Source organism: Phalaenopsis equestris, unplaced genomic scaffold, assembly GCF_001263595.1.
Source record: "Phalaenopsis equestris unplaced genomic scaffold, ASM126359v1 Scaffold000096, whole genome shotgun sequence".
NCBI classification, from domain to species: Eukaryota; Viridiplantae; Streptophyta; class Magnoliopsida; order Asparagales; family Orchidaceae; genus Phalaenopsis; species Phalaenopsis equestris.
In genome coordinates this window covers 638,250-648,076 of record NW_018164538.1, presented here as the reverse complement: position 1 = coordinate 648,076, position 9,827 = coordinate 638,250, and the positions used below count along the sequence as shown (strand labels likewise).

Below are 9,827 nucleotides of genomic sequence, written 5' to 3'. Positions count from 1 at the left end.
GCGGTTCAATAAAACATGTATTCGAAAAAGTTGCTGAGACACAAATTCACAAGCACCTTCATTTGAGGAGATATAACAGAGTATTGCAGCCAACCATTACAAATTAATGAAGTTAAAATAAGATATTTGATGTGTGTTAGAAATACACAAGTTGTAAATAAATAATAATTAGGTGCTATAGTATTTAAATGTCCATCATGTAAAAATCGATGTCTACGCATCGGATATGTAAATACATAAGAATTGCAGAAAAAAATGGCCCTCTTTATTGACTAAAAAGAAATCAAAATCAAAATTTGAATCATGAAAATAAAACAACCTAAACTTGAAATTTATCAAATTGAAAGAAGAAACTATAAAAGCTAATCTAAAATCAACAAAACTCAAAACAAAAAATCCTTGCAATATGTTAACATTTTTAATGAAAATTTATTAGTTAAGAGAATTAAAAAAAAAAAAAAAAAAACCAACCATTTATTCAACTCTGCATTTGCACTTTACATCTAAAAAATCATCATCATAGTAAAAAATCTAAGAGCAACTAAAATTAAAAATAACAAGTAAAATATGATGCTAAAAGAAAGTCCTAAACCCACACAAACAATCCTTCGCAAAACCCCTATCACATGTGAGTACCCCTTTGGGGATTGAGCCTAGGCAGAGACGAGCTAGGCCGGGATGGAGCTGATACCTAAGATGGTGTAGCGGTCGAGGTAGAGCAGAGTTCAGGCGAACCAAAGCCCACACCGAGCTCAATTGGCTTGGAGGCAAGGTGGAGGCAGAGGCAAGCCAAAGCCCATGTGGAGACTGTTCGGGTTCAGGTTGGGTGAAGCCTTCCGAGCTTGCACGTGAGGAGATTTGTCGGTCAACTTTTCGATGGATTTTGTAAATACGATTTTTGAAAATTTAATTTAAATATAAAGTATATAGTTTGGATTATGAACGTAGTGTTTTAATTTTTAGAAAATGAAACTGAATTGATCTCATTAGTTAAATATTTTGTATAATCGTGTCCGATACCTTGAATACTACACATTCTGAGAGATAAGTGTAGACCCCAATGATAGACCCAATCTTGCAAACTAAGAGATTTGTGACATCCATTTAGTCCGCGAACCTTTTATGTGTGACCGACAAATTTCTCTATTTAATACAAAGATTAAATAGGGTTTATCTTACCTAGGTTTCAAGTTCCCTATAAAGGCAAACTCTTATAGTTAATTACATCCCAAATGACGGAGGTCACTTGAAAAAACTCTGGATAATGATCAGAGGTACAAGTCTTCAAGAATTCATAGTTCAGGTTTTCACGGTATGATGTGGAAGACAAGTGGGAGTGACTTAAATGAGAACAATTATTTTCAGGAGTCCAAAGAAAGTAAAAGGTAGGGGACGTCATAGATCCAGAGGAGAAACCCCAGTGACTTCCTAAACTATCCCACAGTGTTGTTGTGTTTTAGAGAGGATGTTATTTGAGTGTTCAATAATGTCAATTTTATTATTTGGGACTTATACTTGCATAATAACTGATTATGCAAATAACCCGCAGAGATAAGAGGTCTTACGTCGTTTTGGAAGACAACCTCGAAACCTAAGGCAAGTTAGGACTTATATTACTCAGTATGACTGTGCAGAAGCCTAAAAGAGGGTGAGGATTTACATCGCGCAGGACGAACTATCTCGAAATCCTATGTGTTGTTTAGACTAGGAAAATTTAGCTGGTGAAAAAAACGTGCATCGATATTCGTGTTAGTCGCTCGCACGCGAAACCATAACAATATGGATGTCCTTCCTAGCTAAAGTCAACGTCCCAGACGCATCCATGTGGTCTGTTTTGTCATCCGGGATCGTCCGGATGAGTTTGCCGACGGGCGAGTTAATTCAATTCAAAATCATGTGGGTGCGATGCGTGCGCAAAATGCGGCGTTATTGAGCGTTCGGGTTCCAAGAGTTTCCCTAGGGGCTGCTCCTATTAATGTAGAAACTCGACTCGAGTTTCATGTGTCGATCCTAATCAACTTAACGAAATGCCGAGGATTCGGGACCACCCATGCGAGACTCGAATGAGTGACGAGGTGGCTCGAATTTTTTAAATGGCGTGGGTCCGGTACTAGTCCTCTAGGAGGGTCAAATAAGAGAAGCCTAAAGCTAGACCCTATGCTCTAAGGAGAGAAGTGAAGACCTCATCCGAAAATGAGGTCAACAAGATTATAGATTAAACTTTCATTATTTTAATATTTTTTTATAATACTAGTTAACATTTCAAGAATAATTTTTTTGATTCAAATGTGCTGCTTTTAATCCTAAACAAAACGAGACATAGGTGTTTATTTATTGATTGATTATATATCTATATATATCTTATATTTTATTTAATTTTTGTTTTTTTAAATTATTTTTTTAACAAGGCTTCATGAAAATTTAATTTTGCCTGTAGCTTTGGATGAGCATGCCCTTTATCTCTTGTAGCTTTGGATGAGCATGCCCTTTATCTCTTATATTTTCTATTGAAGAGTTGCTTTGTATTATTGTGAAATACTGTGGTTAAAGCTGTCAAAAGAGATCGTTGTTCATGAACAACTCATGTTTGATTTGTTAAGTAACTTGTGTTCAAATCATTCATTAAGTAAACGAACCGAACACGAACAATTTTTTAAGCTCGAATTATAAATAAACCGAACATAAACAACCCTTTGTTCAATCATGCTCGGCTCTTTTAGCTCGAAATTATATTATTTATATGATAATTTATTATATATATTTATATTTATGTTTAAATCATAACAACTCATGTGGTTATATGATTTTATGTCTTCTATTGCATAGAATTGGTGTAGGTTCGAATACAACACCTTACAACTACTTTTTCTAATTAATTTAAGTGAGTAAATTTCGAGACGAATACAAGTCGAACACGAACAAGAATATGTAAATCGAGCCAAATACGAATACATTGTTTATGAGCAATTTTGAACAAGAGCTAATTTCAAATGAGCCAAATACGAGCCAAGCCCGAGCTCGCTCAAGCTCGGCTCATTTACAACCCTAATTGTGATACCAATTGCTACAAAATAATATTTTTTATCTTAATATTTTCTATCTACTATTGTTTAGGGAAGCTGAAACCATAATCATTTCTAAAATACTTTCTTCTTTGCAACTTTCTTAAAGATTGTATGGGTCAACATTTTTGTTATCAAAAGAAATGCCTAAAATATCTGGCTAATAAGCTCCATTTGATAAACTGAATTTCTAGATCAGCAGTTAAACAAAAATTTCTCTTTTTTCATAGTTTGTAACTAATTATATATTCTCTCAACAATAACTTTCCATAATTGTTTAGAGCAACTTGCATTCTTAAAGGCTAAAGCAACCGATAAAATAATAAACTACCAGATAAAAAGATTTTTATTTGTTAAAGACTTTGCTAACAAACTTCTAGTGGTCATAGTTTTCCATTCCCCCTCAATCTTAACTATTCGTACAAAAGCACAAGAATCTAAAAAATCATTATTAGCTCTTTCTTGCTTAGCAGCTAGTGGTAGGGCCACTCCGCGAGCTGGCTTGGGCTTGAAACGTTATCGAGCTCTTGAGTTGAGCTTTTCGAGCCACAAGCTCAATTTTGAGCTCAAGCTCGTCGATTCTTGGCTCGTTGGCTCACGAGTTAGCTTGAGTGGCCGGAATTGCAGTCAATGCTTCTCTGGTGAACTGCCGCAGCACTTATTATTCTCTCCCGCCACTGATCATTTGGTGGCTTCTCCGGTTAGCTTGAGCTTGTCATTTGAACATGACTAAAGCTCGAGCATGTAATTTGACAAACAATCTAAGCTCAAATTAGGCATGATTTAAGCTCGGCTGGACTCATTTCTGCTGGTGTAACTTTTAACAATTTCCCTGAAAAACTACTACCAGCCCTTCTTCTTGGTTTTGGAAGACTATCAAAATTATTTCTATTATTATAAAATCTCAATAACGTTCAAGGTTTGTAATGGGCAAAATATCAAGGTTAGTAGCTACTACCTTCAATTGTATTTGGGCTTTCGAAATGCTTAGGTGTTATAAGAACTTCTATTGTTAAGAGAATGTTATAAGGTAGGAGACAGATATTTTTTTTTATATGGCCATGCTAAACAAAATATTTTCTTCACTGTTAAACAATTTTTTTTTGGTGACTTGGAATATTTGACATAAGTGATGATTGATTTTCTTTCAATTTGGACGACTCTTTTAGAGCATGTTTGAGAAAACTTTATATTCGCGTTATATTTCAGATTGCCAACACAATTCTATTTGAGAAATTATTTTCTTGCTACATTCTAAAAATTATATAGCAATAAGATTTTTTACGATTAGATATGTTAAGATGAATGGTTGTAAAAAACGATGCCTAACTTATTAGGAAAAAATATTTATTATTTTCATCTTAACTTTCTAACAATTTGTTTTTACTATCACAACTTTGCACCAATATTCACAAAAAAACTATAACCATCCCAAATTGACCCTTAATCGCCATCTTTTTGCTATGTGCCATTGGTTGTAATTTATTGAGCCTTTTTAAGATTATGAGCCTTCTTCGTATTCAAGCAGTTAATATTGGATTTAAAAATTGTTTTGCGGCTACACTATGTTGATGATTTACATACATAAAATGTATTTACATATCATCACCTAAACTTCATCTTTTACAAATATGTCATCTTACCTAAGCAAGAAAATCTGTAATTCACTTTTAAAAATTAAAAGTGGTATTTTTATGTGACATGAAAGATTTGGGTGTTATAAATCTAAAAAATAATATTTAGGCGTTAGATATTTAAATACATATGAATTAGGCGATATATACATAAATGCCCCCATTTGTTTGGAATTTGAGTCTCAGTGCTAACTAAATTAGAAATTAATAATTAGCGTAGGCTTTGAATCCGATCTTCCAATCAAAGAGAAGACTCTCTACCAACTCCTAAGACCAAACACACATAATTTTTAATTTGGCTACTCATATAGTCGAATTACTCACTTTCCACAGACCTTCTCATAGCAAAGGCATCTCCTTGAAAGAAGAAAAAAATAAGGGTAATATAGCAAATTCATGAATAGTAAAATTTGATAAGTTTTCAGGGGATCAGAAATAGACCTTACAGATAAGATGTTCCTCAAGCATGCTTGAATAGCTTCATACTTAGCCAATGAAAATATACAGCCACAATGACTACAGGTAGAGTCAAAGGTACCAACAAGCAGTAATATCTGCACAACAGAAACAAAATAAGCAGTAAACATTACATGTAGGAATCCATACTTGTCCTTGGCTGATATACTAAAAAAAAAAAGGAATTTGCATACATACCACCTAATTCTTATGTACTTACATATTTAACACTTAAATTTTTATTTTTGCTATTATACCACTCAAATTCTTCATATCACATCAAATATACCGCCATTTTAACTTCTAAAAAGTGGAATGTACCTTTTCACGCAAAGGTAGCGTGGTATGTATGCAAAGTCAAATTTTTCATATCACAGCAAAAATAGCGTGGTATGTATGCAAAAATTGAAGTTTAAAGTGTTAAATATGTCAATACATAAAAATTGAGTGAGATGTATGTATATCTTCCTGAAATGAATCATCTATACTGAAAGTTAATAAAACAGCATGAAGCCTTCTATCATCCAAATACTGTATAACTGAAGTATGCCAACAATCTTCCATTATAGCTTTAGTCTACAGAAAAAGGGTGGTAAATGGAGGAATTCTGACGCAGAATGTTTTTATTAGCAGGCTGTGCCCCAAATGTTGCAAAAAACAATCCTCACATGATTTTTTTACAGACTGTAGGGTGTTAAAATTACCGACTAAGTTTGACCGTGCAAATTTAAATCATAAAACAAATAAATTGTCTTAAAAAGCTTAAAATTGTAGGCTAGCTTAGAGTTTAGATTCCTAATGAAATATACATGATGCAATATCTAAAACTGACATCCCAGGTTAGTTCTTGGCAGCAACATTTGGGTCAATCAAAATCGAATTAAACTCAAAACTGAAAGTTTATTCCTAAAGATACCCTTTGCAATTGTAATGCCCGCAGTTAATCTCTTGCTTTCTTAATCATGAACAATTCTTTCACTTCTTTGTTAACTTAATCCCTGAGGTTTGTAACACCAAAACACAAATCTCACCATCTGCGATTACTGAATCTTAATTTATAATTTGAACTGAAAATGAACTAAATTGAACCAGTTTAGTTTGATTCCAATAATGATTCAAGTTTGGCCCCCAGAAACAGGCACCACTATCAATATGGCAGTTGGGCCTTTCCCACTGCCCCACCTCTTACAAATTTTATTCCCACTTTCTCCAATGGATTTGATTGCAGATTCATCCCTCAAAATCAATTATGAATCCCAGTTCTTTGTAGAATTCCTTTGATAATAAATTATGGTACATCCAATTACAAGTATTTCACTCTTAAACAAACAAATGAATTTCCAATACAAATTTACATCAGATACTTCTAAGAGAAAGTGATGGTGATATAGATGGGGATGTTATTAGTAGAATTCAGGTTGGAAAATTGAAGTGGAGGAATGCATCGGGCCTATTGTGTGATAGAAAAGTACCGCTTATAATTAAAGAAAAATTTTATAAGATGGTGGTGAGACATGCAATGCTTTATGTTGCAGAATATTGGCCTATAAAAGAAAAGCATAAAACTATATTGAGTGTTGCTGAGATGAGAATGCTTGGGTGGATGAGTGGCATGACACAGAGACAAAATGCAAAATGAATATGTCCATGAAAGGGTTGGTGTAACTCCAGTGACAGACAAGATTAGAGTGAGTCACCTTAAATGGTTTGATCATAGTAAACGTCGACCATCTAATGATCCGGTTACGAGAGATGTTTTAGATTCAACTTAAGCTAAGAAAGTTAGAGGTAGAAGTAGACCTAAAAAAGCTTGGGCATGTTTTATAAAAAATGATCGTAATTTATTAGAATTAAATGAAAATATGACACTAGATATGACACAATGAATTCATGCAGTCGACCTACCCCACTTAGTGGGATAAAAGTTTTTTGTTGTTGTTAGTATACACTTCCAAAAGAAAGGCAATACATACAGCGTGAAATTAATTCCATTAAAAACAAGTCATGTAAGAAGAAGAACCATTAAGAGGTTAGAAAACAGCCTTCTAATCTGTGTCAAATCAGTTGGCACCAATCTCTTTGGACATGTAAAGCTTTTTTCAACTAGTTAATCATGGATTTTTTTTATAAGAAACAATCTAGATAAAAACATAATCAGCTTTGACTCATTAGCAAAAATATATAACAAATTCCTAACACAACATGAAATCTAAATTATGAAAAAACAAACTAAAATTATGAACACCTTTTCCAGGTCAAAATGATTTTGCTTTACGTTGATAAAATAACAACTTACCTATCATTCTGAATAGCAAATAAAAGTTTGTTATCAAATGGTGGAAGAAGCTTTGATATTACTGCAGCAAACGTGAACACCAAAAATAAAATGGAACCAAAGATAATCAAGATTGCTCCGGAAACTAAATTTGCTGTTGAATGGTTATCCAAATAATCTGCAGGAACTGGCATGTTAAAGTATCCTAGCACTCTTTTAATCAGCGTTACATCAGATGTAGTTTCCACCCCCATGAAAGTGATTGTTGTCTCTGAAGCTTCATGGCTAACATTACAATGTGGAAACAAGATTAGTTGTACAGTAAATATAAAAAAATCTGTGATACTTACTAATGTTAAAAGCAAAGCTTGGGAAACAAAATCTTATTAAAAAAAATGACAAAAAAGTACTTTTTAAAAGTAAATGAAAAGGCTTCAAACAAAATAAATGGCATGAAGTGGCTGAAAAATATTTGATTGAAAATATGATTACATTGAAATATGTTGTTTCAATGATGGAGGATTTGAAGTCACTTTAAATTCCTTATTTAACCCTTTTAATAGCCGTCAATGTTGTTTATATGTTTAAAAAAGGTTATAGCATCTAAATGAGGAAGCGAAAAGATGATTAATCAAATGAAAACAATGCAAATATGACAATTTATTAATCCTAAACTCTTGTACAAATTGGTTTTACAGAGTAAGCTATAAATTTTATCTGAGTCATCCATTCTATGGCATCTGCTAGCTTAAGATCTTTTGACTTTGAATACAATCTTGTGCTAATGCTTTATGTTAGTTAGTGGAGGAGTGCATCGGGCCTATTGTGTGATAGGAAAGTACAGCTTAGACTTGAAGAAAAAATTATAAGACGGTGTTGAAACTTGCAATGCTTTATGGCATAGAATGTTGGCCTTTAAAAGAGAAGCATAAACCTAAGTTAAGCGTTGTTGAGATGAGAATGCTCAGGTGAATGAGTGGCTTGACACTTTGAGACAAAATGTGAAACGAATCAATCCATGAAAGCGTTGGTGTAGCTCCAATGGCAGGAATGATTAGAGAGAGTCGTCTTAGATAGTTTGGTCACATTAAACATCGACCATTTGATGATCCGGTGAGGAGAGTAGATGTTTTAGATCCGACTTATGTTAAGAAAGGCAAAGGTAGAACAAAAAAGCCTTGGGCACATTGTATAAAAATTATCTTAATTTATTAGAATAAAAATGAAAATATGACACTCAATAGGACACAATGGAGAAAAAGGATTCATGTAGCCGACCCCACTAATTGGGAAAAAGGCTTGTTGTTGTTGTTGTTGTGGCGAGTCAATAAGCTTAATTAAATAGCTGGATTGAAAGTTGAGGTTACCAGATAGAAAGGCAGCTACAAAAATTTTATGAGTCTCAATCAACTTTAAAAAATTAATATTTCTGCAACTTAGAACTTCAAAGCTCTCCAAATACAAACACAGCCTTACTAACAATATCAATGATCCAAACAGAAATGGTTTAGGCGATGACATCAATAACAACTAAATGCAAAAATCAGACTGGCTTTCCATGGTACAAGTGGGAGAATCATTAGTCAAACAAATCAATTATACAATTTCACCACATTGAGCCACCAAATAGGAATAACACAGCAGAAAGCCTGAATTGAGCATTCCCACAACACAATACAAATCCTGCTTAAGTGTGTACTTGGTAGCAGGATTTGAACAGGATTTACGAAGAATTTAACCTAAATCCTGCGAAACAGCAAAAAATGACATTTTAAAATCCTACAGGTTCTTAAATCCCGTTTTTCCTCAATTTTACCTTACATCCAGGATTTAGAAAATCCCGTTGGAAGACTGATTTACGGGATTTAGAGAAGCTGAAGCGCGAGAGGAAGGGGGAGAAAGACGAGGGTTGCCTTCCTCAATAATTTTGGGTAGGAGCAGAGCTGAAGGAGGAGAAAATTGGGAGTTTCGGAGGGCTTTGTACTCTGCGATCCCGTCGTTGCCTTCCCAGCTAGCTATATGTGCGATACGAAGAAATATTACATCAGTACACTAACCACTTTATTTTTAAGTAAAACACGCCACGACATCTCGATGTCGCGCGGCGGAGTAAGAAAAACGGCGCAGTAACACGGAGAATATTCTCTCATGTGTTATTCATGTGTTATTGCGCGTTATTCATATGTTATTGGGACGTTATTTTTAAGTGCGTGGCCAATCAAAACACGTCACGATATCTCGATGTCGCGCGGCGGAGTAAGAAAAACGGCGCAGTAACATGGAGAATATTCTCTCCTGTGTTATTCATGTGTTATTGCGCGTTATTCATGTGTTATTGCATGTTATTCATGTGTTATTGATGTGTTATTGTGTTATTATAACACCAAGAATATTCTCAGG

The 9,827-nt window shown here is 34.1% G+C and overlaps 1 long non-coding RNA gene across 1 annotated transcript in view; it reads right to left on the bottom strand.

The window, feature by feature from the left end:
• The window catches only part of LOC110020445, a 10,777-nt gene extending 1,326 nt beyond the window's left edge, over positions 1–9,451 (bottom strand). The window contains exons 1-3 of the long non-coding RNA XR_002293523.1: positions 9,244–9,451; positions 7,449–7,712; positions 5,138–5,250 (exon numbers count right to left, since the gene is read on the bottom strand). This is a non-coding gene — a long non-coding RNA (uncharacterized LOC110020445). The remainder of the gene's footprint in view (positions 1–5,137; positions 5,251–7,448; positions 7,713–9,243) is intronic.
• Between the last annotated feature and the right edge of the window lie 376 nt (positions 9,452–9,827).